At 37.5% G+C, this 27,495-nt stretch overlaps 1 long non-coding RNA gene across 1 annotated transcript; it reads left to right on the forward strand.

Moving 5' to 3' along the window:
- Positions 1 to 350: 350 nt before the first annotated feature.
- LOC137063679 (uncharacterized) lies at positions 351 to 27,190 on the forward strand. The gene is made up of 6 exons (XR_010901416.1): positions 351 to 409; positions 8,625 to 8,769; positions 14,323 to 14,416; positions 15,050 to 15,120; positions 24,505 to 24,604; positions 26,361 to 27,190. It is a non-coding gene; the product is annotated as an uncharacterized lncRNA (long non-coding RNA).
- Positions 27,191 to 27,495: the final 305 nt, after the last annotated feature.

Raw genomic sequence — 27,495 nt, forward strand, 5'->3', positions numbered from 1 at the left:
TACTCTGTGCTAATCCAGCCCACTGTAGAGGGACTTCGTTTAACATGAATGCGATTATTTGCATTAAACAGTGTCTACAATTAAGTAAAACAAACTTAAATCGTTAACTGTCAAAAACTATCACTGCTCTCTGTTATTGCTTATGCTATTAAGTCTGTGAAATAATAGTGGAGATTTTGCTGTGGATTTTCTGCAAATTGCGTATTTACGCCGACAGGTGGTGTCAAATTATTTTTATGAGAGTCATTGAATTAACTGATTTCTTCAACACTCACACTGATTCATCTGTTTTGGCATTTTTTTTAGGCCAATTCACACTGGCCTAAAAAAGTGTGTTGCACACTGTGTGTGCAACAGTGACCAGATGACAGCACTTCACAGTGTCCGAAGTGTCCATCAGCATTTGTCGGTAGTATGAATTGGCTTTTTGGAACTACTTTCAATGGGTGGAGCAAAGCTAAGTAACTGGCAATATTGTGTAAAATATAAGTAAATGTACACTGCTTGTTTATTGTTCAACAAAGGCTTTGGTGATTGAGTGCTGTCACGGAAACCTTTGTAAATATCATTGAATTTTCAAAATATCGCCACAATACAACATAATTTGTCTATTTACATTGTACAAATAGCCCGTCTTGTTGGCAGAGGATATTCACACTAACTCCACCCACTGACATTTGGTTGGGCCAGATAAAATTATGAAAGATACTGGATTTAATCATTTAATCAGCAATAGTGTAGGGCTAACTGAAAATGTCGACGCAAACCTACCCGAGTTCGAACCCCTTCTACTCCCTTTTCCCATCACATATCAGATCGGAAAGGCATTTATTTTCGATAAAAATGAGGAAAATATTTAAAAAGTGGGAATTAAGTGTCTAATGTGTGTTTATCAGTTACAGTTAAGGGTTAGGTGTAGGGAGGGCTTTCTCAAAAAGGCAATAATGACCCTTTTTACAAGATGTAAAAGAAGTCTCTGATGTCCTCAGGTTGTGTATGTGAAGTTTTAGCTTAAAATACCCCACAGGTAATTTCTTAAAGCATGTTATAATTGTCACTTTTTAAGGGTGAGCAAAAACCTGCCATTTTTGTGTGTCCCAATAAATGCGAATGAGCTGCTGCTCCCAGCCTCTTTTCAAGAAAAGGGCGGAGCTTCAAGAGCTTGTGTTATCAGCTTTAATTACATCATGCAGACACTCAATGAAAAGGTCAGAAAATGTTCAGCCTTTTATGTTTAAACCAGAGTCAGACAATGATGGAGAGACTCAAGAAGAAGTGACAAAATGCAGAATGCAACAGGATGTTTCTAAATGGTTAGTTGATGAATTCATATAGCTGATGTCGAGTTAGCTATCTTCAAGCCATCGATTAGCATGTTCTGTCATGATAATCTATAAATCGCTCGTGTGGGAACTGAAGATGCCTTCAGAGCCAGAGAATATATGCTGCATGACGATAGAACAGGTATAGTTTTGTTTAATTATGCTTATGAACCTTTTCTTTTCAAGTATGGGTCGGCTTGATGTTAATAGAGCGGAAGGTCCTTGTATGGGCCGTACGGGCTCTTCTCCCGGTAGGGTGCGTGCGCGTGACTAGAGCAAGAGAGAGGAAATGCACGGCCATAAACACTCGCTCAGCTGCAGATCCACTCGTCTGTGAACACTTATGTCACGCACCGCGCTCCACTTTATTCCTATGGGTGAAATCAAGCGACTTCAACGCTTCAGCACAGCATTCCGGGGAGGCAGCGCTGCATTTGAACCGATTTGAACGCAGAAATGACGGGAAGCTTCACAACATCGCTTCAGTCGCGTCGCAAAGTGGATTTCCACGGTCACTGCTGTCACAGGACTTCACCAAATCATACTAAAGAAGTGTGTTTTTGACGGAGCGGTCCCAGCGATAAAGGTTCGGTCCTGCTTTGGAAGCAGTCGGTGAGTAAAACTGCTTCAAATGTCTCTGCTGTTGGCTATCGTCACGTGAGTAAACATCAGTAAACGACACGATCGCGTACTTCGTCATTCAAATGCGCTAACGGTTACTCCATTGTTATTCTATGTATGACGTTACACTAGTCTGACGTGCAAAACCGTTTTGCTTGCTACTGCTAAGGTTTAGACGCATTCAATATTCCATAAACAGACAGGCCACTAAATACAGTACATACCACAGAGACGGACGTTCTGCTGTTATTGTTTCTCCTGTTCAATTTATTTCAGCCTCAGATTTGATTTTGGATCATATATCTATTAGCTGAGATCGATAGTCATGAGTTTCTCCACGCTTGAGGACGTCACCGCTTTGTGTGCATTCGTCATTCTTTAGCCTTGCCACACGATACGCCTCCAGGTGCTCGTTTTTTTCCGGAAAGACTCGGTACAGCCTATATTTTCTTTTATAAATATAATAAAACTAAAGACTTTTCGGAGATATGAAGGATGCAATACTCCTCTATAGGTACTCAAGATTGACATGAGATTGACTGAAACTGAGTGTTTCACCCCCCCTTAAAAGAAAATATCTCCCTTTGCCACAAACTTTGAGCATCGTAACTGCCGATTTTTCAAACAAAAACATTTCACAATAATTAAAGTAAAAAAAGTGAAATCATAATCAGCCACCCCTTTAATATTTTTTATTAATAATTTACACTCTGTTATTATTGCATACAGTTTAATGTACAACAGCAATGAGGTGCAAATAGTATCTGCCACTATATTCATAGCATCTACTATTAACAATTATTCCAAAGAAAATATTACTATTTTTACATGATGTAAATAGAATCTATCGTTACTTTAGTGTAAATAGAACCTATTGCTATTTAATCTTAGTGTAAATAGCATCTATCGCTAAGAAAATATGCTATTTGCACCGTGTAAATAGCAGCTGTCCAAACATAAAGCCTTGCCCTCTTTGTCTAATGCGGTATACTGTAGTTAACTTGCTCATTTCTTTTTATTTTCTTCTCCCCATTTTCTTTCCTTTTCCCCATTTCTCTCAGCCCTCCCCGTTTGCTATTACCGTTCATATTAAACACGTTTGCCCTCCAAGCACATCGACAAGACCTCATTGCAAATGAGCTTCATAAAACTCAGCGCATAATTCATATCACTTTTGAATGGCGAACAATGGCTTTTTATGGTGATGTCTGAGGTAATGCTCATTGAAGGGTTATTGCCTAATGATGTGCGGCCCGGTGGCACGACAACCTTCCCAGACCACCCACATTTTGTGGTTTGTTTGAATAATAAAGAATTATATTAATTTGGCTAGTCAATTAAGAAATGTCAAAAGAAAAATATCAAAACCCCTGTGAATCCCCATGCGGCCTTTTTAAATAGCAGGGAAGGCTATCTTTAGAGGTCAACCATACTTTCCGTCCTCATTTTCTAAGTCTGTACTCGGAGAAGGCACACATTTGCTATGCTTTGTTTCCCTTTGTATCTCTCTCTTGCTCTGATTACAACTACAGTGTTTGATTTGCAATTTAAGGCCAATCATGATACAATCAGCTCTGATGAAAGCCATTGAGTCTCGGATCATTGTTGTTACATGCTGTTTAGTAATGCTTTATCGCCCACGATTACCTTCCTGGGGTTTAAACTCCACAACATTCACGCACGCTTATTGAGTTTCATTTGCGCCATGTTGTTCAAAATCGAATGACGTCGCCGATCTTGAAAAAAACTGCATCATATCGTAGTACTGCCTTTCAAACCCAACATACTCCATGATGACCTTGTCTTCCATGTTTGTCTTTGCAGTAATATGATTTGGAGCAAAGGAATATGAATGCATTGAAAGGCCCTTGTTGACACCTTAAGCTGAACTGCGACACCCAGCAAGTAGAACCTCATCGTTTAACACATGGAACTCTTATGTTTGAGACTTGTCAGAGTTTATTCCGGAGATTGTGAAGTTTCGAGTCTCTCGACACTCTCACAGCTCGTTTTGCTGAGTCTGGAGCGAAACCCGAAATAGAAGCATTTAGTCAGTTCATGTTTAGCTATGCAAGCGCAATTCTGTGCCATTGCGTTCCAAAATGTGTCAGACCACAATTCATAATGCTACGCAAATACAAATTATGCTCTCAGCGTGGCCACCTGGAGGACTATACCGAACTATTTCTGTAATTAATTAAAAAAAAGTATTCAGGTCAACTGTTGTAATGACAGAGCAACATTTTAAAGAGAATCTTCCTGAGCAAGCTAAACTTGATGTGTCCGTAAGCTACCTGCCACAGATTTTTACAAGTATTATTGTCTAATTTTCCATTTAAAATATCAAGCAGATTTTGCTGCGGATTCAAGTTGGTTTTGATCAATGAACACATGAATTTGCTGTGTTGACCATTATGAGGCTGTTTGGTTTATAAGTGACTTGAGTAAGTGGCGCTTCATCCATCACAACACTCTTTTTTTCCCTTTTTTTTTTCTTCAGAAGCTTAGCTAAATAGTCCTAGCTTTAAAGGGTTAGTTCACCCAAAAATTAATTCTCAACCTCATATCATTCCATACCTGTAAGACCTTCTTTCATCTTCAGGACACAAATTAAGTTATTTTTGATGAAATCCGAGTGCTTTCTGACTCCACATAGACAGCAAAACAACGACCGCTTTCAAGGCCAAAAAGGTAATAAAAAGATTGTTAAAATATTTCATGAGACTACAGTGGTTTAACCTTAATGTTTATGAAGCGACAAGAATACTTTTTGTGAGCAAAAAAACGAAACAAATAACTTTATTCAACAATTTCTTCTCTTCTCTATCACTCTTACGCTATTCACATTGTTGGGCTAACCACTCAGTGCAGCTCTTCCGAGTTGTACAGCAGAACGACCGCTCACGATTTGCTGAGCGCAAATCGTGTGTCACAAAAAGTATTCTCGTCGCTTCCTAACATTAAGGTTGAACTACTGGAGTTACATGGACTATTTAACGCTCTTCCCTACCTTTCTGGGCCTTGAATGGTTTTTGTGTTGCTTTCTATGTAGGGTCAGAGAGCTCTCAGATTTCATTCAAATATCTTCATTTGTGTTCTGAAGATGAACGAAGGTCTTACCGGTTTGGAACGACATGAAGGTGAGAAATTAATGATAGAATAATGATAAACATCTCTTTAAGTAGGATTTCAAATAATGTGGCTTTAATATGAGTGCATTTTCTACTTTTTTGAGTAATGAGTTAAAAAACTAAATCTACCAGTGCAGTACATTTATATTCAACATAGATTCTACACTGTCAGAAAAAAAGGTACAGTGCTGTCACTGGGGCGGTACCCTAAGGTACAAAACTGAAAAGGTACTAATATGTACCTTAAAGGTACTACTATGTACCTTTAAGGTACTAATACGCACTCTTAAAGTACTGATATGTACCTTGAATAGAATAGATCTTAATTTCTCAATTTCTTTTCTGAATTTAAGCATTTTTAGATCATTATATTGTAAAGTCAATAATTAATTAAAAACTCATCAAAATAATTTTCTTCAGACCACTTTGGTTTACTACATATGGCCTTTGTCTACCACAGAATAAATAAAAAAGTAATTGCATCTCACAATTTTGACTTTTTTGCTCTCACAATATCATTATATAAACTCACAATTGCGTGATATAAACTCACAATAACATGATATAAACTCAAAATTGCGTGGTATAAACTCACAATTATGTTATATAAATGCACAATTGTGAGTTATAAAGTCAGAATAGCGAGAGACAGACTTTTCTCAGAATAGCGAGTTTATATCTTAAAATTCAGAGAAAAAAGAAAAAAAAGTCAGAATTGTGATATAAAAAGCTGCAATTACCTTTTTTATATTTGATTCAGTGGTGGAAACAAGCTTCCATAACTACAGGACATGTTATGAGTATTAGCACAGCACTTGCAATATTCTATAGAAAACATTATAACTGGATATTTTACATTTTCAATTTTCAGCATTAGTCTTTGCTATTTCGTGCTGTTCATCAGATCTGCTGGTAAGGACGGATCAACACAGAGCAGAAGATTTTTATCGGTTTCTGCTTCGTTTATCCTAAACAGCTCTCGGCGTCATTCATTGTCTGAGGTTCTTTTAAGTCGCCTTCACCTTCTCACATATGATGCACTTGAGCAGGAGACATAACATCGCTCCGTTCAATTTACAGCTTCCTGTTAATGAATCCAAGCAGTCACTCGCTGGACAAGCTGAAGACTCTATAGAAGTTTGAGGTGCTCTCTGGATGGCTAATGGTGTTCGTCGAGGGCTGTTCATTCACTGCTTTCTTGGCTTCGCACCATCTTGTCAATTTGGCTGAGGATTGTCTCCCGCTTTCAAACAAAATCAAAAGGCCTGAAAGCCAAGTGGTTTGTTAGCCGTATGTCGAAGCGATACTATTCTGCACCGCTCATTTAGATGGTCAAGGAATCTGACACAGAGCATGCATTGAGCCCGTGTAAGCGTTAGAGCTTCCCGTTCTCGCTCTCCGCACCCTTAGCTCTCCTCAGACTGCACCAAATGAATGGACGGCTCTGATGTGATCTGTGCTGTTAGCTGGGAAATGAGGATGCAGAATGGCCATTATAAGAGTGAAGAACTGTAGAAAGAAGAAAGAAAGAGAGAAGAGAGAGATGAAGCTAGTCTGCTTGCACTGGAAGATGAACGTATTATGAATAATGCCTCCATTTTTCCATCCAATTCCCAATTCCATCTCTCAGCCCATTGTCGCGGTCTCCCCATTACTGCTTCAGTTTTCATCCCCAAATTTGATATTGGGGAATTGATCTCATATTTATTTTAAATAAGATTATGTCTTTATTAAAACAGATTTCTTTTCTCTCCAGTCTGATCCAATGAGATGAAAGGGAATTACTGAGAACACGCCCATCTATCATGTCATCCCAAATCCGATGTATTCATTTACAACTTCATTTGAGATATAGATTAACACTTGTAACCCATAAAGCATTAGTTAGGGCATTTTCTTTACTTATTCGTGCACTCAAAAAAAGAAAAATATTCAGGCCCTTCATAGATATGACAATTCATTTCTGTCCACTTTACTTAAACATATCTAATTTTGTCTCAACTTATTTTAATTGTGTTCAATCAACCTAATAGGTTTAAAACGAAGTTTACTTAATTCATTTGTGTTAAAACTACATGAAATATTAAATATTAATAAACTGACATGACTAAGTGGACAGTGGGTCTGTCGTTCCCAGCATGCTTTACACGGGACTGCGTTAGGAGAATAAATTTAGGGATTAAAGTGTTATTTTATGGGTTTTTGCAGTAAAGGGAAAGATGTTGTTAGTTTATGTTAGTGTTTAATGTTGAGTTATGTTGGACTTTGAGGAGTTTCTGTAGTTTTGTGGTTAGCATTATGCAGAAGAGAGGCCTGTGTTTAGGCTCTGGGCACTTATACACAAATTCAATGGATTGAATTTCTGCTCTCAATTAAATTTGAGTTTGTCCAATTATTTATTTTTGCATTTTATTTCTAAAAATATGCTTTTTGTTATTTAAAAGTTTTAAAGGTAAATTAAATTGATAAAAGTGTTCACCTTACATAATAAACTTTTATAAATTGAACATAATATGATTAGGTAAACTGCTCATATACATATTATGTAACAGTGACAAATTCAAATGGTTTATATTTACTCAAAGAAATGTTGTTAGCTTTACCTGACTTTCTTGACTTTCTTCTGTTCATATGACTAAATTATATAACTCAATAGTGTGCAACTACTTGACGCATCTTTTTAAAGTAAATTCAACAAGTCATTTTTTTGAGTGTGAAGAGGATGTCTTGTCAGTATCTGAATTAATTTACTTTTTTAAAAGCCGTGTGCAGGGTTATCATACTTTATTATATGAAAACCCATTAAAAACATACTCGAAATAAACATGAACTAAATAAATAAAATGTATATTAACCGTTTTTCTTTATTTGATTTTGCATTCAACTTATAAATGTGAGGTGGTATGTTCCCTCTCAATTTGAAATGGCATTATGCTTCTGTGCGCATCTTTTCGGATGATTTTAATAACCCATCTGCCGAAATGGCTGGTGACTTGTGACTGAGTCCAGATGGATGATATGAACCGCTACAAGATGGCTGATAGCACTGTAGCCATTTATCTCACTCTCATTTTAATTCCTGCTTATGTTTCATTCCTCCGTTTTTCTTTTCCCCGCTACTTTGCATGATGAAGAAATCCCAGTGTGGCATAATGTAAGACATAATCACTTTATCTGGAGCTGGTTTCAGACAAGAACATGTCCACTTTCCTTTGCCATTTCAACAAGGACAGCTGGCACAGCTCCAAAAGATAATTTTACCCCAGAGAATAGAGCATGGAGCGAGCGAGAGAGAGAATGCATGTATGCATGCCCTGCCAATCAGTTCAGCTTCTCTTTTACATGCCGTAAAGAGCAGCACATCAACACAGATTCCGAAGCCAGCCATCTCTGCTCCTAATGGACGTGTTTGTGAGGAAATGAATAGCTCTTCTTTTCCATTAAGTGTATTGGAGGAATTAGTAGTTTGAGCGTAGCCACTGCAAACCATGTTATATAAAAGTTCCATCTCTAATGCATTTAACTTTTTTCCCCTCTTTCCTCACCATAGATGGGAATAATTTGGAACAGATGAGGTCTAAACTTTGGAGAGAGGCAGATGTCATGCTTCCTGGAATTTGCATTTTCTGGATCTAGTTCTGCCGTCTGAAACTGGAGTCAACGGCCAACTGAAGCACTCTGGCTTATAGTTTTTCGTAAGTCTGAACAATTATATGATTTTTCTTTGTTCTCCAGATGGTTGATGGGTTTTTCATTTGCCCCTGAACTCTGGCAGCTTTGTTTAATGATAGCACAGATATTATTGCTCCACTCTGTAACTCACCTCTATGTCTTGGTTTCTTCATTTTAGTGATGTCATCCTTATATGCGAAAAACATAATAGTCATCTCTGTAGTTAATCTGTGTTCTCTGCCTCAATTTAAAGAGCAAATTCTGCCATCATTTACTCATAATGGCATTACCTGTATTAGCTTCTTTGAAGCACAAAAGGAGAAATTCTGAAGAAGGGACTGGCCTCTTTTCCATGTAACAAATGCTCCAAAATAAGTGAAAAAGCACCATAAGATTCTTAAAAATGTTCCATACTTGTTCTGACTTCGGAGCTTATTATAACATTTTAAAGGCATTGTATTTAAATGGTTGCAGCTAATGGAAAGGCATTTAATTAATACGATATTGAACAAATAATGATAATAAAAAACTTTATTTTATTGTTTTTAAATGTTGGTCTGTTCTTTCAGAAAGCTTGGAATATAGACCTTATGTAGCCCCGCCCCTTTTCAGCACGCTCGTTGTGTTCTGTCTTCCGGTTTGTATTGCCACATCATGAATGTATATGATTTTAGGGATTTATGAATTAACCTCTCATTTTAAAACCTTCCCTGTCTGCTGATTAGTTATGACATCCGCTTCAAACATTACAATGTTCATGATCATTTTCGTCAACTCTCTTGTATATACCGTATAAATCCACTTCACCAGCTAATTTCTCTTTGACAGCGATGCCATAGAAATATACTAAGCAATAGCGGACACACATTCGCTTGTTTTTCTGGGCCTATAGCAGACAAGTTTTATGGACCACTTGAATGAAACTTTTATTGTGCTATTGAACTGTTCATGGTAATATATAAAACAATGATATCATTTCACATTTATTTGTATAGTGCTTTTCACAATACATATTTCCCGTTTCAAAGCAGCTTCACAGAAAACACATGCGTCTACATTATAATTTAAAGTGATTTATTATCAGAGGAGACTGCCCAAGTTATGTAGGCCTATTTCAGAAATGTACATACCAAGCACACAGTTAGCATAGCTATGTACGTATGTATAATAGCCTACATGTGTGATGTGATACAAGTGGGCATTTCAGCCCCTTCTTGCAAACAAGTGTTATTCTATTACAATGTATATACTATTATTTATTAGGATATAAACATTTCAAAACTGTTTTTTTCTAAGGCTCATTTATAAAGTCTTTCTTAAATGTCCTAATTGAACCATAACTTTATCCTGGCTCAATCTATGCCCTGTCTGTGAAACCAGGCCATATTATATTTTATTTTAATTAAAACTTTAGTTAAATTATACAATTATTTTTCATTTAGTTTAAATTAACAATAACAGCTTACTAAATTGTCTCTGCATATTAAACTGAGATTATTGAGAAATAAATAAAAAATGATTGTTACCAAAAATGACAGCACTTTTAATTCTGATATTGCTACATATTGGTAAAGTCTTTAGATATACAAAGACAATGCGATGTGTTCATATTACTTACTTATGAATAGGAGAAAGTGCAACACGCAATATGGTGGAATAGTCCCGCCTTCTAATAAAAGAACCAATCGCTAATAGATAAAGTCATTTGCTGCGTCCCAATTCGCCTACTTATACTACGTCCTAAAAGTATGTACTCTTTTTGTGAAGAAAAAGTATATACTTTTGAGTGTGTAGCAGAAAAGTATGCAAGCTTCGGGACATACTACTTCGCCATCTTTAACGGACTCTGTCGCTTAGTTACGTGCATCCCGTCACCGTTTATCTGCCATGTCAATCATCGTCAGATTCGTCACAGTTCAAATCCTCCACATTCAGTTTAATATCCTACCGTATCGGAGAGAAATGGAGCTGCTCGTTGATCTGCCATATGTGTGTCTTTAATGCAGAGACTCTCCTCGTGTGTTTGCAGTTTAAATATAATGATGCATTTAAAAGTTAATGGCCAAACGTGTCATTACAAAAGTTCACAATGCTGCTGCATGTGAAATATAATGTGACAACACTGAATAAATATATTTTTGTCAGGTTAAATATTGATAGTTGGTCACTCAAACCCCTTTATCTAAACTTCTCTACTTAACCGTCGAACTCGCACATGCGTCATGTTTGTAGTTTATTAACGCTTTTTATCCGCGTTTGTAGTTCTAATCGAATCCTCGTCCAACTCGCAATGGGTTGTGGGCAATATCAGCCGTTAGAGTGCCCATCGATCCATACTGTGAATTCGGACCGGAAATAGTAAACCATCCGGGAATCTTTGGAATACTCTTTTCAACATACTACGATTTGGGACATACTAATTCTATTTTCGAATACTATTTAGGATGGATAGTATGCGAATTGGGACGCAGGGCTAGTCACTGCAGCAATAGTTAGAAGATCCAGTTGCTATAGAAACGCTAAGGCCTGGTTTCACAGACAGGGCTTAAAGGGTTAGTTCCCCCAAAAATGAAATCGACGTCATTAATGACTCACCCTAATGTCTTTCCACACCCATAAGACCTCCGTTCATCTTCAGAACACAGTTTAAGTGATTTCAGCAGTTTGGCAATTTGACACGTGATCCAAACTGCTGAAATCACATGACATTGGCGATCCGAATCATTGATCGATTTACTGATTAATTGCCATTTGAATCTTTATTTGAGGTTTGAAAACAAACACGGAAGAGAAGACTGATGCTGAATAAAAGTGTAGTTTTTGTTATTTTTGGACCAAAATGTATTTTCGATGCTTCAAAATATTCTAACTAACCAACTGAGGCCACATATGGACTACTTTGATGATGTTTTTATTCCCTTTCTGGGCATGGACAGTATAGTGTGCATAGACTGCATATGCTCTTGGACTAAAATATAAAATATCTGTGTACGGGTGTGGAACGACATTAGGGTGAGTCATTAATAACATCAATTACATTTTTGGGTGAACTAACCCTTCTAATTAAACCAGGATTATGCCTTAGTTTAATTGGGATAGTTAAACAGCTTTTATAAATGTGCCTTAGGAAAAGAATTACATCTTGAAAACAGCTCAAATATGCATTTTAGTCTGGGACTAGACTTAAGCATTGTCTGTGAAACCGGGGGTCAGTGTTCTGAGACACACGCTTAAGAATGGGCATATGCATTGGCTGGTCCAGTCTGAAAAAAATAAGCTTTTTTTAATGCTATTTGACAGTAAGAAACACCATTTATGGGAAAGTTTATGTAAGAGTTTGTTGCTCATTTGAAAATTAATTTTTTAGTTAAGCAGTTTTTGGAGATTTCAGGATTCCTCCATTCCAGTAGCTACGTGAATCTTGGCTGCCTGGACCCTGCAGGATTTACAAATATGGCGGCAGAGTGAACAGACCTTCCTTTTGATATAAATTGCCATGTACCATAGCATACTAGCATATTTCCAGATATGCTAATCTTGCAGTTTATTAGGGCAGCGAATTCGACGGTGTGAAAGATCCAGAAGCTCTAACTGTACATATGAGGAACAAATCCCTGACACAAAAGTTCAGATGCTGTCCTCAATTCCCCACTTGTTTATCAAAAGTTACATTGTTCTCTCCCAGCGCTACAAAAAAAAAACTATGCTAATAGTTCTCCTTACAAACTGGGTCACCTTCATCCGTCAGTAAGCGTACCTCTCAGTCACCACTTATAGAGATCAGTACCTCTCCGTATTGAGTGTGCGGGGCGGGACTGTCAGCAACATCTGACAGATGCAGCAGTTCGTCTCGCAGCTGCGACACGTCGCATGCTTCCCTCTGTGTGATCAAAGCCACGTGATGAATTCTGGTGTCAGGCCGCAGCGTCCCGTGGTCCCCACAGTGAGACTGGAGGAGCGCAGGGAGTTTTTTGTGCCATCACATCCTGCCTGTCAGGCTGCAGCCCGGCTGATGCTTCGGATTGATTCGCTGTACAATGGGTTTGGCACTATTGATGTTTTATTAAGCTTGTCGGGAGTTTCCAGGAAGCCCTGTTTGAGTGTGGGTGGAGATGCTGAGGAATGTTGGCTCCCATTAGTGACTGAGACCATCATGAGACTGTCACATCAGATCATCAGCTAAAACAGCTGAGAGATGTCCCACCTCACTGGAGGCAGCAGCCATGGTGTCTGGAGAGTGGACGTGGAAGGCAGTCATTTGTAAGAATCAGACTGATGATGCCTATGGTAATTTACCTGTAAGATGTATTGAGCTTCATTGTGTGCTTTACTAATGACCATTATGAATAGATGTATAAATATTCCTGCCTAGACTGGAAAAGGACTGAGGGTTGATTGGAAAAATACAGTCACTATCTCAACACTTTGAACAAACTTGTTTAATACTGCTTTTTTATCCACAAGTGAATACAATAAAAAAGCAGAAAAAAAACACTACATAAAAGTGACAGTATAGACATGTATAATGTTACAGAACAAGCTTAATATTTCAAATAAATGCTTTTCTTTTTTAAAACTTTTTATTCATCAAATAATCCTGATCAATCAATATTAAGCAGTTTTCACTGTATTTTTGATTTCAAAACATATATGCACTACCATTCAAAAATGTGTGTGTGTGTGTGTGTGTTTGTGTGTGTATATATATATATATATATATATATATATATATATATATATATATATATATATATATATATATATATATATATATATATATATATATATATATATATATATATATATATATATATATATATATATATATATATATATATATATATATATATATATATATATATGCTTTTTTGTTTATTTTCGCATATAAATATATTACTTTAAATCCAAATTGAATCTAAAACATCATTAGTATATTGTCAGTATGTTTGGAGATAAATGTGTAAGTTTATTCTGACATAACTTCTCTTTTTGGCACATTCAGTGATGTCCTTATCATTAGGAAGTAATATTGCAAATCGTCTTTTTTTTTTTCAAATGCAAAATGCGTTCTTTTAATCGAAGGGTTCCTCAGTAGTATTTTAAATATCTTTGTATATCTTTTTGTTGGCAGTATTTTGATTATCTTTGTATATATTATGTATATATTTATTCGGAAAGCTACAGAAAGTATTTCTTGTGTGTGTGCCCTTGTTTATATTACATTGTGGGGACCGAATGTCCCCATAATGTAATATAAACTTGAGATCACCTACATTGTTATTTAGATGTAAACTACAATGTGAATGGATTTATAAACATACTAAATTATGTTTTTTAGAAAATGTAAAAATGCAAAATGTTTCCTGTGATTGGTAGGTTTAGGGGCAGTGTAAGGGGATAGAATGTACAGTTTGTAAAGTATAAAATCCATTACGCCTATCTAAAAGCCCGCAATTCACAAAAACCAAATGTGTGCGTGTGTGTGTGTGCTGTGTGTGTGTGTGTGTGTGTGTGTGTGTGTGTGTGTGTGTGTGTGTGTGTGTGTGTGTGTGTGTGTGTGTGTTTCTCTGCAACAGTCTTCTGCAGGCAAGCTGAGATGCCTTGGAGGAGGCACTGAGGACCCTTAGAGCTCAGGCAGATGAGAAAGAGGCCAAGCAGTCACGGTTAAAGGTAAAAGTAATCTGTCACCAGCTCTGTCAGCACTGACTTCACTTATAACAAAGTTAAATGGGGGGGATCTGATCTCTGTCTGATCTTTTAACTGTATCTGTTGCTGATGTATTTTTTTCATTTCATTTTTTAAATCCTAAGCTTATGTTTGCTTTGAGATATGCCAACAAACTTGAAAAGCTGCTGTATTTTTTTCTCACAGTTGTTATCAGGTAAATGTCTCGACATTCAGTAAATATGTTTACATTGCCACACGCATCCAGGTGATATCAGTAAATTTTGCCTTTGCATTTTTACACAATCTTACACCTTCTGCTGTCACATCAGGAAGTTGATGTGGTCCCTATGATAGTGATTTCACCCCGTAGCTCATGTATAATTGGTTAAACTGATTGTGTTACATCTCACCTCCTGTTACAGCACACCCCCGGTTCCTCTGTTCATATGCAAAAGAGTTAATGAGCCGCAAGGTCACAGTGCTGCCCTCTATGAGGCCATCCTTCATGTCGCCTTCACTCTTCTTCGCCTGTTCTGATTGGCTGGGAGGATTCATGAGGCTTGTATTGCATTTCATCACTGTTAATGCACCAAGAGTTAATGAACTTCTCTTTCTTTGCTTGCTCTATCACTCAGGCCATCCACTGTCACTCTTCAAATCAGCAACCACTTCTTAATCAGCTATGAGGTCGTCTGGAGGTGGACGTGTGAGTACCCAATTCGACACATAGACATTGGTCACGTATGCCTTTTACATCAATGCATACGTAAAACACTTCACCCATTCCTTCAGTTTCAGGCAACAAGCTATTATTCAGCCTGGCCCCTCTTCTTCTTTAAAGTGATAGCTTAAGGATGCGGTGAGGTTTAGGCTTCCGCCAAGATTAATGATCATCCCAGATTAGATAGATAGATAGATAGATAGATAGATAGATAGATAGATAGATAGATAGATAGATAGATAGATAGATAGATAGATAGATAGATAGATAGATAGATAGATAGATAGATAGATAGATAGATAGATAGATAGATAGATAGATGGATAGATGGATGGATGGATGGATGGATGGATGGATGGATGGATGGATGGATGGATAGATTCACATAAAGAGGTGATTTTGTCTTATATGAATCTAAACATCTCCATTACTACTTATTTTTTTCATGTGATTATTCCATTTCTTACTTGAATGCTGCTTTTAGGCATACATATACTTTACCTGTAAAATTCAAAGCAGTTTATTTAATTTGCGTCTTCCTTTTATTATTGTATTGTTTATTTTTTATATGCTGATGTTATCATTGCCTTCTGCAATAAAATAAACATGAATCAAGAAAAACTATTCAAAATAAATGTTAGTTACAAAGGCGGATGTGTGATATAGTTATGTATGTGTGTTATTTTGTAATGTACATACAAGTACATTATTTTGTTATATATATGTGTGTGTGTGTGTGTGTGTGTGTGTGTGTGTGTGTGTGTGTGTGTGTGTGTGTGTGTGTGTGTGTGTGTATAATGATATTTTAGCAAATGATTTAAGCAATTGCTTTTAACAAATGGCTGCAATTTAACAAAAAGTGAAAAATGTAAGGGCGTCTGAATACTTTCCGTACCCACTGTGTGTGTATATATATTTGTATTTTTTGTTGTTATAAAAAACTACTTTAAGGGATAGTTCACCCAAAAATGTTTAGAATTAGACCCCATTGACATGAATTATACAAGCAATGGTTGGAGTAAAAAATCTTCAATTGTGTTCTACTAAAGAAACAAACACACCTACATCTTGGATGCCCTGGGAGTAAGTAAGCAGATAAACATAACATTCTCATTTTGGGTGAACTATCCCTTTAATTCAACAGCATTTGGGGATCAATCAGCGATCATGAGGATTTTTGACCATTCTTCTGGAAGCGCATTTGTGAGGTCAGGTACTGATGCTGGAAAAGAAGGCCTGGCTCACACTCTCCGCTCTAATTCATCCCAAAGCTGTTCTATCGGGTTGAGGTCAGGAGTCTGTGCAGGTCAGTCAAGTTCTGTGTCTTTGGCCTCTGCATCCGCTGACCCCGCTCTGTGATTTTACGCGGCCTACCACTTCGTGGCTGAGTAGTTGTTGTGCCAAATTGCTTCAACTTTTTTTATAATACCACTAACGGTTGACCGTGGAATATTTAGTAGGAAACTTCAAAAAAGGAAACTTCAAAAAGTTAACTTATTCCTGGAATTCCCTATGTTATGGGGACTAACTGACAAGTTTTTTGGTCCCCATGAGGAAACAACCTTATAAATCATACAAAATAATATTTAGGGGTTGAGTTAATGTAGGTGGATAGAATATATAGTTTACAGTATAAATATGTGTTCCACGGAAGAAAGAAAGTCAAAAAGGTTTGGAACTACATTTTCTTATGGACTGTCCCTTTAAGTCAATAATGACATCACAGCCTTTGCAACCCCATCTGTCCATCAAAAAAAGAAGTCACATTCATAAATAATGAACATCCATAGCTCCGGAGGAAATAAAGACAGATAAAATTCCAAACTAATACTTCCCAGCCTCTGTCGAGCATCATTAATCAACGACAGCTCCTCTATTAGTTTCATTAAGAGAATAGAAGATTAAAAGGAGTGATGTGATGAGATAGAAAACCTGCCTCCAGCCGTGACCCACCTGAAGCCTGACCCCTCATTAGGACTCATGAACTGCCCTCTGTGCATGCTTAATGACCCACCTGGGTTTGTGTTCATACCTCACTCGTTTGCATTGCCTCTGATTGGCTTCAGATGCAGTCTGTCAGTCAGTGTAATGATAGAGTTTGACGGCAAGATGAATAGTTCCCTTGTCTATTTTAATAATTGCCAATACGGTATTCATATGAATCTGTCGATCCAATGTGGATAAAGGCGAATATAATAATCTAAATTGAGCCGATAAGGGCAGTTGAAGGAAACGCCTGCCTTTCTTTCCACATTTTCTTTTTCATTACTTGTGGTTCAAATACAGCTTGTATGCATGTGTATACGTGAGCTGAGATAAGTCACATTATTTGCATGGGTGTCAGTCTTGGACTCATATATCAGAATAATATCATTATGCAATTTTAAAATCTCAATCCTGCCACTTCCATAAAAGAGCACTGGGAAGGGAAGTAGGGTGAGGTTGTTATTAGATGTCTTTAAGTCTTGTCCTGTTGTCAGACTATATATCCAGTGGTTCATTCATTTTTTATATCTATGCAAATGAAAATTCCTATATTTGAGTACCGCTGTGAATTAGCTGCTAAAATTAGCCTCTAATCGGCACCTTTATTGGAGCCGATGCATTATGGATGAGACACTCAGAGGCGTCCAGATCTGATCGTATATGTTGTGGTCATCTCTAAGGGGTCTCAGCTGGCTTGTTCAAAGCTGGGGCAGCTGGCATTCTCCGAAATTACACTTTGCACTGTATTGTTCTTTAGCAAGAATTCTTGGAAAACAAAACAATTACAGCACAAATAACAAAATCATGCAAATACGGTGACATATAATGTCACCTCAACATATGTAGAAGTAATGCAAATGCCTTGTTGAAAAATATCCCCCATAAATATGTTGAAATGGACAAATTGCTACATCTCGTAATGTTATTTGCAAATCGTGAAACCTAGCTGAAGTTTAATAGTCGCTGATTAGAGTGACAGCATGTGTTAGGGAACCGTTCCGACAAAGACGGCTGTGTATGAAAGCTCATCTCGCCTCCCGCCTTCCCCTAACAGCTGCCTCCACCAGCACACGCCTGCAACAAATTGTCAACAGTCAGCAAAACGCTGTTAAATCAAGCCGCAATTATCTGCTCTTAATTAGCAAACGGAAAACGATTACAAGCGTGGATTACTCCAAACACAACACCAGACGCTCAGACACAAGAAAGCATCAGCCGGCCCATAATCCAGTCAAGTTGTCAACAGATCACAGGCTAATTAGTGAAATTACAGGGCCCCAGATTGGGATTTGGAAATGGAGAGGCATGTGGTGAGGGACTTCAGTCAGGATGAGGGATCATCCCGGGTGAGAAGTGTCAAATATAGTGTTTTATATTTTGAATAGACATGGGTTGCGTAAAAGTCTAGTGAATTTTAGCCTTCAAATTCCTTCTGAGATTTTTGTGTTTAAAGTGTAGTTGTTTTTCCATAAAGGGATAGTTCACCCAAAAATAAAATTCTGTCATTGTTTACTCACCCTTTAAGTTGTTCCCTGTATGATTGTTTTCTCTCTTCTGCTTAACACAAAAGAAGATATTAAAAAATATATTTATATGGGGCCCATCAACTGTTTTTTTTTTTAGCAATATTCTTCAAAATATCTTCTTTTGTGTTTAATGGAAGTAAGAAAATAGATTAGACATAACATTATGAAGTGAATAACACTGATTATGTCTTCATCACATCACCGGATATATTAGGCAGCAAGTTAACATTTTGTCCTCAAAGTTGATGTGTGAAGCAGGAAGGGTAAAGCGTAAAATGGGTAAGCGTAAGGATTTGAGCGAGATTGACAAGGGCCAAATTGTGATGGCTAGACGACAGGGTCAGAGCATCTCCATAGCTGCAGCTCTTGTGGGTTATTTCCAGTCTGCAGTGGTCAGTATCTATCAAAAGTGGTCAGGACAGTGGTGAACCTGCATTAGGGTCATGGGTGGCCAAGGCTCATTGATGCATGTGGGGAGTGAAGGCTGGCCCGCGTGGTCCGATCAAACAGATGAGCTGCTGTAGCTCAAACTGCTCAAGAAGTTAATGCTGGTTCTGATAGAAAGGTGTCAGAATACACAGCGCATTGCAGTTTGTTGCGTATGGGGCTGCTTAGCTGCAGACCAGTCAGGGTGCCCATGCTGACTCCTGTCCACTGCAGAAAGTCCCAACGGTGGGCATGTGAGCATCAGAACTGGACCATGGAGCAATGGAAGAAAGTGGCCTGGTCTGATGAATCATGTTTTCTTTTACATCATGTGGATGGCCAGGCATGTGTGCGTCGCTTACCCAGAGAACACATGGCACCAGGATGCACTATGGGAAGAAGGCAAACCGGTAATGTTCTACTGGGAAACCTTGGGTCCTGCCATCCATGTGAATGTTACTTTGACACATACCACCTACCTAAGCATTTTTGCAGACCATGTACAACCTTTCATGAAAATTGTATTTTCTCATAGCTGTGGTCCAGGTTTGATAAGCACTACAAGAAGTTTGAGGTTTTGACTTGGCCTCCAAATTCCCCAGATCTCAATTCAATCGAGCATCTGTGTGATGTGCTGGACAAAGTCAGATCCATTGAGGCCCCACCTCACAACATATAGGATTTTAAGGCTCTGCTGCAAACATCTTGATGTCAGATTTTAACATAAATACTAAAAGAATACTTTTTGGTTGCAGCAAAGCAGTAAGGAAATTTCCCAGGAAATACCCTGAGAAATATTCACTTGAGCAAAAAGTGCCAAACAACCATCATACATTTCAGTGTTGGCAATAGCAGACCACATTTATGAATTTAGAAGGGTATTCAAATCTTATGTGTATGCGATTTCTCACTAAAGATGCCCAATGTGTCTTTCTGGATGTAGTTATTTTTTGCCCCCTTGAAGTACTGTACTTTAGTTTTGCACAAAGGGAGAAAGGGTTTCAATTAGAAAGCTATTTGACAAGATAGACCAGAGGGATCTTTCAGGCTCAACTTTGTTTATTAATGGTTGGCACGCAAAGCCAGGAAGACGATGACTAACTTGGCTCTCAAAATGCTTCGCTGTCCTAAAAAACAGCTCAGACGTACAGCTGTAAAACATCAGAATTAATGTAAACTCTTTCCCATTCCAGAATGCCAAAGACAGAAAGCAGAGGAGGTGCAATTAGTACTTTATTAGCTGAAATTTCACATGGGTTAAAAAAAAAAATATGTCTGGCAGAAATGTTGCAGATATTAAACATTTGGCTGGTGAAAGCTTGGAGTAGCATATAGTTCTGGTCTTTTAATTTTGTCTGAAAATCAAGCAAGGTTTCATCTTTTTGCCATCTTTTCTTTTAATTTCTTTTCGTTTCTTTTTTTTCTTTCTCTAGACATGCAATTGGTGTGCAAGGAAATGGGTTCTCATTACTGTGGGACATGGCGAGGCCCATGTTATTACAGTCTTTATTCAGAAAAGCTCTAGTTGATCTTGTTTTTTTGTTCCATGGCCATGCAAATCATGGTCTTAGAGATCAATTGATTAGATGCAGTCTGTTGAAAATGACCAGATAGCATTTATTAAAGAGGACTATTATGACTTGTCAAACAGAATCTTGTTCTTTAAAAAAAACGAAATCTTCATAATTGGCATGTTGCATCTTGGCTTTCTCCTTTTCCTCCTTCGCGTTCTTTATCACTAATAGGATATAAAGTTTGTGTGGGGGATATGGAATTCATTAGAGATGAATATGCAGCTCAAGCATGATGGTCCTCTTCCTGTTCATTGCTCTTTACTAAGATAAGATGAAAGACTTGGGTTACTCAGTACAAGGAAATTAAGATTAGAAGTACTTTAATAGGCAGAGTAGGCAAAGCTTTACGATGGCGTTCATAAAACACAAAAGTATTTAAAAAGTTGCATGCTAATGCGGCCCTCCTCTGTACAAGATCATTTGAGCATAAAAGGGTCTGTTTGGAAGTCTGGAAGAGAAGGTTATGTTATGCTCAGTGTGCTGTAGACGATTAATTAGACGGCCAACTCCTTTAAAAGATTTAGAGACAACAGAAGAGATGTCATGTTTAAAACATTTTAATGGATAGTACATTTTTTGAGACTCTCAAGCCTCAACATGTTCCAGCGTTATTAGGCCTCTTATAGAAGCTCCATGTCCGTGTTTATTAGCGGTGCTTTCTTAGGCAAGCATCATTATTATTATTCCTCATACTAAAGGTTAGAGATTTAAACAAACCCCGTATTACACTTTGGGCATAATATACTGTAGGAATGCTAGGGGTTGCTAGGAACGTGCGGACTTGCTAGAAATGCTAATGTGGAATGCTGGCTCAAATAACATGGTTTGTTGTTGTTTTGCTGCAAAATCTGCGTTCACAAAATCACGAAATCTTAGTGGATTTACTAGTAATAGTAATTTTTGCATGGATTCCTATATTGGTATGTTTGAAATTTCCTTAACATTGCGGCAACAGATTTTACACAAGCGAACACCCCTTACATTTTCACGAAAGGGGTGATGAATTGAGAAATCATCTTTCCCTTGAGCTTTTGATATATAAAAGGTCATGATCATATAAGATTATCTTGTAAGTTTCAGAGCTGAAAACTTCCTTTTTAGTCAAAGAAAAGCTTTTATAGACACCAGGCCCAGAAAACAATCGTGAGCTTCATTCTTACGTCATAGCGCTATGAAACACACCTCTACAGAACATGTAATTCATTCATCTTCTCCAATCCTAGACGCGGGCGTTTACTTCCAAGTCTCCAGTGCGTCACGCCCATCAAAACCCAGCGTTCAGAAGACCAGTGTAGAAAATAGCCTATTACTTTTTAGTTATGATGTTTTTGAATGTAAAAACCACACAAACGTCATTAATTGACCTCAGACAACAGTATAAAAAAGAAAAAAAGCCAGTTCATGACACCTTTAAAGACCCCCTGTGGTGAAAATCTAGTTAATGTTGTTTATATGGTGTTTTTAATATGCCTAAAGGCAAACCATGTGCAAATTCATGGGTACATTTGAAATCAGAGTTTTTTCTCTATGTCACATGCTGTCGTAAAGAATCACATCAATGTGCCAGCAGACTTTAGCATATCATTAAAGGTGCACTATGTAATATTTTTGCAGTAAAATATCCAAAAAACACTAGGCCAGTGTTATATATTTTGTTCAGTTGAGTACTTACAATATCCCAAATGTTTCCAACTATTTGTAAATTGTGAGAAAATTGCTATTTTAACTAAAGACCGAGACATTTCAGCATAGCGTTTGAGCGAGTCGCCTGTCAATCGCGTCATATCTGCGTTACCCTCGGTTTTATTCTGCAGAAGTGCTTTACTCTTAGCAGTGTGAACATGTCACAGCAGCATCGAGCGAACACACAGAGTAACGTCATAACATCATTTTAAACACACTAATCATGACTGGAAAAAGCAGAAGTGCGAGCGCCCGGCGACTGTGTCCCGTCCCGTCATAATAAAAGTCCCGGTACTCGCGAGGCGTGGTGTTTGTATAACAATCCCTCCAGCGGCCGTGCTCAGCTCCACCACCCTCGCTCTGCTTTACACTACAGTAACGTTAATAACCGCATCCATGAACATGATTTCTGCCCGAGTCCTATTTCCCACCGGCTGTGAGGTGAAGACCACATGTCCCAAGATACTGCGCTTACACTTGGCGTCATCAAACTACACCTTTGTTTAGAATAGGCGCCCTCCAGTGGATGGAAAGTTGCATAGTGCACCTTTAACTATTCTCTGAAACGGGAGTCTATACACAAAAAATTGGCAGGGTGTGTGGTTCCATGAAGAACCTTTAATATCCAAAGAACCTTTCCATTGCATAAAAGGTTCTTTGTAGTGCAAAAAGTTTCTTTAGACTATAAAATAGTTGGGAAAAAATGGTTCTTTAAAGAACCTTTCTCAAAACGGTTCTTTGGGGAGCCAAAAATGGTTCTTCTATGGCATAACTGTAAAACCCAATTTTTGGTTCTTCCTGGCACCTTTATTTTTAAGTGTACCTGCATTTCTAAAGGTTCTGATTTTTAGAAGTAAGATTGAGATGACAAACTGTTACGTCCACAGGGACGTAGGGATATATTTTATTTTATTCATTTGTGTGGATTCTTTTTTCTGTGCTTGTTCTGTTGTTCTTGCTCCTCCCACTGTCTGCTTGACAGGCTCATGAGTGTCACCTGAATCCTGTTCCAGATCGTTAAGTGGAGAACAAAGGAACCCAGAGATTTCCAGTCAGCGAGAGAGACTGAGGTTTTTCCTCTGCGGGAGGGACTGCCATCTTCTGATCCCAGTGCTGTTGTGTGCTTATATGGTGTATAGTGTTTTGCCTGTAGTGGCAGGTAAAGAGCTGTGAAGTGTCTCAGCTAAGTTGTGTATAACCAGTATAGCAAAGTGAGCTGTTACGTGTTACAGCTAATATTTGCACTCCTTAACCTTAACTCAATCTGAGCAGTGTAAATCAATGTGAGCTGTCTGTGAACATCCGCATTCTACTTTTATTTCCTTAATTTTCTCACTGTAGGGAGGTGGAAGCCTTTTGCTTTAAGACCCACCTTTTCTCCTGTTTTTGGTGTAGTAAGGGAGTTAGGTAATTGTTTCTGTATTTTCTTTTATTCCTTTTTGGTAGGCAAGTTATCCTTAATCTTGAGGAAGACTGTTTTGTTTGTTGTTTTGGCATCTCCCCTCCTGAAGTCTTGTCTGTTAATGTTCATTGTTAATTTAATAAATCTTGTTATTTTGAAACTGGTGTCATTGAGCCATGTGTGTCTGCCCTGGGACCTGGAGATGGCAGTTCTCTCATCCTCTCCCCGCAACTTTTTGTTACCCTCCTTTCCTGCCCCTAGACTAGAAGGGAGGATCGTAACACAAACGTTAATGTGTGTCCGATGTTTTAGAGCGTGATATGTAGGCTAAACGCATTAACATTCTGATACAATGATTTGTAGACAACCCAGAATTCACTCTTCCGCTGCTTTTTCTCAGTTCGTTTCTGGTTCAAATTAAACCATTATTTCCACTTGCCATTGTGTAGCGTTTCCTACAGTTGAGAGAGTGGATCTCTGAGCTTGAGTGAGTGAGTGAGTGGAGGCGGGGCTAATTTACATATTCATGGGTCAGCCTATACTAAATGAAGCAAGGGTGTAGGGTCAAGCTATTTTAAGGCATGAAGAAATTATTTTCGCACAACATTTAAATGTCATTTTGATTAAAAGAAGCTATTTTCCTCCTATCATGTCTACTTGTCCTAAATCCTTGGTCTTATGCTTTTTGTCTGAAAGCCTTAATAAAGCTGTGTTTTCCTCCTCAGCAATGCATTTGATGGACTTGATGATTTCATTTCTCTCTCATGTACAGGATTCAGGATGATAATCTGGTTGCCTTTAACTTCAGTCAAGTTGAAGAGGTTCCATCAAAGCTGAAATCCAATATGGAAGCCGTTAAAATTCACAGACAGGTATGTTGCAAAGACCTCGGAGCTCTTTATGATGATGATGGTAACGCTGATGTGTAGGTTGCTCTGGCGCACATGTAACTAAATCCATTCTCATCGTGAACAGTTGATAGCACAGCTGAGCACTTTAGCAATGCCATTTCGCCCCTAATGCCAAACTGCAGTTCAAAAACCTTTAAAGGCAGTAGATGAAACTCCTTTTTCACAAAGAAACTCTCTCGGTCTTCCTGACAAAGCCCATACGACCCAGCGTGAGAGCTGTTCCTGTCTTAACTAGCAGGTGAAGTCACTCGGCCCGCCGTGAGTCCACCCTGCTGTCTGATTTCAAATCCATGAAAGACATCCACTTGAGAAAAAAAGAACTGTTAAAAGCTGTTTCATTTCCTCAGATAAATGGCAAAGGCCCAAAAAGAAAAAGAGAAGGAATCTTATCAGGAGTAAGTAAAAGTGTGACATTTCCCATTTAGGTTTCCCTTTTGATAGAGATAAAATGTTTATGTTCACCATGCCATGCTGAGACTTTGAAAAAGAAGGGGGAAAATACTTTACAATGCTGCACTAAAAACATTAAATTATACTATGCCTTCTTATCTTAACAGACCATATAGATTAGTCATATATGCTTATAGATTGCTGTTGAAGTAGATTAAATACTTTTTTTCTCATAATATTATAATATGTTTTACAAATGGTTCATTTAAGAGGTCTGAAAGTAAGAAATCTGGCTTTTATTTAAATGTTCCAAATTACACTCTCAGAAAACAAGGTACAAAAGCGGTCACTGGGGATGTACCCTTTCAAAAGATACATCTAAAGAGTGCATATTAGTACCTCAAAGGTACATATTAGAACCTTTTTAACGGGTACTGTCCCATTGACAGCTTTTGTACACTTTTTTCAGAGCATGAATAAACTGACTGTTTTAATGTGAACTGATCTGGGTGCATTATGTTTTTAATAATAATAATAATAATAATAATAATAATAATAATAATAATAATAATGTATAAGTTTGATATTAAGGTATTATTATTATTATTATTTATTATTTATTTATTTATAATCATTTATTTATAATATGTATTATTTATATTATAATAATTGTTGTTGTTGTTTATGAATAAATTAATAAAAACACACAAAACAAAATCCATTACAGTAAATGAACTATGGAGCAGAATTAGATCTTAGCCCATGCTTAAGTCCAGTGGACGTGCAAAAACTGATGTTTTTAAAAATGAATAATAAATAATAAATTGTTTATAAGTTAAATATTAAGTTGCTATTATTATATTATGTATTTGATTTGTTTATAATTTATTAAAATCTAAACATGTCAGATCTCATTTTGTTTTAAATAATAATTTATATAGGCTAATAAAATATTTTTAATAATTTATTTATGAAAATATGTATTATTATTTATATCATAATTCTTCTTCTTGTTGTTTTAAATTAATAAATAAAAAATATATACTTTAAAACTTTTATTTTTTATTTTTTATTACAAATCTGGGTTTCAAAATCCAATACAATGAATGAAGAACTAAGCAAAACGATCTGAGACCACTTTTAAGTCCAGGAATAGTGTGAATGCTAAACCAACTGGGTTCATTATTTTTTTATAATAATCTATTTATAATAGTGTTATTTTTAATAATCAAGATTTATTTATTTATCATTAATAAAAATAGCAGTGTTCATCTCCATAGTAACTTACACTCCATGGCTAACCTGCTCCAGTGTTATGTTCCACCAGGCTCCAGGTTATGGCTAACCAGGCTAACCAGGCTGACCAGGCTCCAGGTTATGTTCTGGATAAGAGATCTCAAACTGAAACTGGACCAATCAGCTGTTAGCAAAGTGACACACCTCTGATGCAATAAAGAAATAGTAAATATTCACTATTTCAATTATTCATAATTTTCAATCTGCGGAAGAGAGAAAAGAATCTCACTGCTTCTCTCGTGAGAATTGAATCTTAGTTCCACTGATCCGGAGCATGTGATTGGCTGCTCACTACTGATCAAAGCCTGAGTTGACAGAGAGAGCTGATGATCAGCATCATGGAACCAACAAAGCCTGAATAGATTGGTTTGAGTTTTTAAAACTACCATCATGGCACAGGTATGCAATGATGCAAAGACAACTGGATTCATCTGTTGGGGGTCCGACTGTCTCATCATCAGTTGATGTGTCTAATGAGGTTTGTGAGGCACTCGAGTAGATCAGGTACAGTAGGACCCCGCATCTCTCACCACTGCAGTCCTGCCCCGAGTCCAGTGTCAGTGACTGATAACTGTGGACAGCTCTCAACAGAACAGGAGGTAATTACAGCGGCAAAAGAGAGAGAGAGTAGATAGAAAGGAAAAGTGGAAGTGGGAGTCTTGTGAAATATTCTCATTACAGGTCATCGCGGTAATTACCTGACACCTACAGATGGAGTTGCCTCTTAATCAAAAGAATGAATCATTACTGATATTGATTTAAACTAAGATGTTTGAAGTAATGACCGCACTAAGTCAGGCCAAAAAAAAAAAAAAAACGTAATTTTCAGCAACTTCCCCTAGCCGTCATTCCTGCTCTAAATAATAATGGAATGTCTTACTTCATTCCAGTGTAATGGCAGGAAAATGAGCATGGCAGCAGCGACTAAATTGCCCCTGTCTAATCTGCATAGATTGCAGGGCAAGAATAAAGTCAGGCAGGATTTGATTTCTAATTTCTGCACTCTCTATTCATAACAGCCCATAATTCACATCCTTTTATGAATGAAATGAGCTAGATTGAATGCAGTTACGGCCAAAAATATCATACTGTTGACTGCCTATGATCCATCAGTGTTTTTTTCCTGTTTATACTTCAGTGATTAGAATTAAAAGCCTGGAATTAAA

The sequence above is a fragment of the Pseudorasbora parva genome, chromosome 24 (assembly GCF_024679245.1).
Source record: "Pseudorasbora parva isolate DD20220531a chromosome 24, ASM2467924v1, whole genome shotgun sequence".
Lineage (NCBI taxonomy): Eukaryota > Metazoa > Chordata > Actinopteri > Cypriniformes > Gobionidae > Pseudorasbora > Pseudorasbora parva.